A 1,897-nucleotide genomic window follows, 5' to 3' on the forward strand; every position below is an offset into this window, starting at 1 on the left:
AGTGAAATCCAAAGTAAGCATCCAACTGAACAACAGCAACAATAATCGAAACAGACAGGAGTGAAATGTGAATCCACAATACATACAAATTAACATAGGTAGAGTTCCAGGCAGAGGTACTGAGCAGACAAAAGACGACATGGCAAAAAAAGACAACAATCTGACAAGGACTGAACAGAAATGAGGATAATATACATCGATCAGTCATAACATTATGTCCACTGTCAGGTGAAGTGAATAACAATGATTTTCCAAACCCCACCCCGCAACTTACAGGAATTAATGGATCTGCTGCTAACATCTTGGTGCCAGATATCAAAGCACACCTTCAGAGGAGTCCATGCCACAAAGTGTCAGGGCTGTTTTGGTGGCAGAAAGGGGTATACAGATACAAACGAGCAGGAAGGGAGGATAAACGGGTAAAACATTAGGGGAAGAGAAGTTGTCTGGTTGTCTGTCTGTCTGCATCAAAAGGAAATGGAACCAGAAGCACAAAAGAAGAAGATGGCTGTCTTACTAATAGGTCAAAGTCAAAGGGCTTGTATGATGAGACACTGTCCACAGACAAAACTCTAGACAGGTACGGGGCAAAGCCCAGTGTCAGCATAGCGACATATCCATTACAGTGGTAGTCTGTCCACAAAGGTGCCCATGGTAAGCTGGCAGATAATGAACAAGGTACTTGGCAACACCTGCCTCAACAGTGGCATGCGAGAGGTTGTTCTTTGGCAGGTCACATGGCGCAGAAGAAGCTGTCAACTCTGTCATCTGAAAACTGGGTTGACTGGAGTTACTATGGTATTTCGTTTCTTAAGTAGGTCTACTCACTGTAGCATTGATTTAGGTGAGATGTTACTTTGCAAACAACTTGCATGCAAGCTTTTTACATTCACTTTGTAGCAGACATTACTTTGCAGCTGTTCTTTATGTGTTGTCTGTTAATTAAGTCTACAGACCTAATTTAACAGACAAAAGAAACATTTTTACTAAGCTAATTAAGATACCACTGCCTACATAAGTACACTACAGACTTGGCTAACCCTGTTCTCTCCCTACAGGTGGGTTTTCCTATCCCAGAACTGTCTAAATGTACTTGGGTGGGATCTATGAGCAGCTCTATTTTAGAGTAGCCAGGCTGAGTGGAGGTATTAACCTGCCAGTCACTCCCGTCAGTGCCTTGCCTAGCCTCGGAGGCACGAACCTGTCTCACCTTACAGCACTTAGAACCCACAGTTCCTAGCTCTGGGCCCATATCTGTTCCTGTTCTGTCTAGTAGGTAATCCCTGATTTTGTCTGAAACTGCACACTTCAGAACAAGTAGTTCAAGTTGTAGTTGCTGTCATTTTTCTCCGTATTGTGCACCCTCCTACTGTCAAATCACTCTTTTGTTCTTGCCCTGCTGCTGATATAGGACTGCAACCGGTGACCAAGGAAACCTACTTTAGGCCGGTAAAAGTGACACGTCTTCTCTTTGACTTTAAAACCTGTCTCCTTCAGTCTCTGGAGAAACGTCTGAAGACTTGCTAGATGATCTTCAAAAGACTGAGTGCACCAAAATGTCATCCAAGTACAGAGGCATGATTTGCAACACCAAGTCACGCTTCCTCACATGCATCAGTCTCTGAAAAGTGGCTGGCCCGTTACATACCCTGAAAGGCAACTGAGAGTACTCGTACAGCCCAAAGGTTGTTTAAAATGCCGTCTTGTGCAGGTCATCCTCGTGAACTGCAGCCTAGTAATTAAAACAAGGTCTTTAGTGGAAGAGAACTTTGCATTGTGCAGGGCATCCAAACACTCACTGGGAGCCCGAGGAAGCATAAGCACTAGTGTCATAGGTAGCTGAGTGCAGTGGCAGGGTCAGAGGCGTGGACCCAAATGCAGACAACAGCCAGGATGA

This window comes from Micropterus salmoides, unplaced genomic scaffold (genome assembly GCF_014851395.1).
Source record: "Micropterus salmoides isolate LMB-PRFRI ecotype aquatic unplaced genomic scaffold, ASM1485139v1 Ms_hic_scaffold_19, whole genome shotgun sequence".
NCBI lineage: Eukaryota > Metazoa > Chordata > Actinopteri > Centrarchiformes > Centrarchidae > Micropterus > Micropterus salmoides.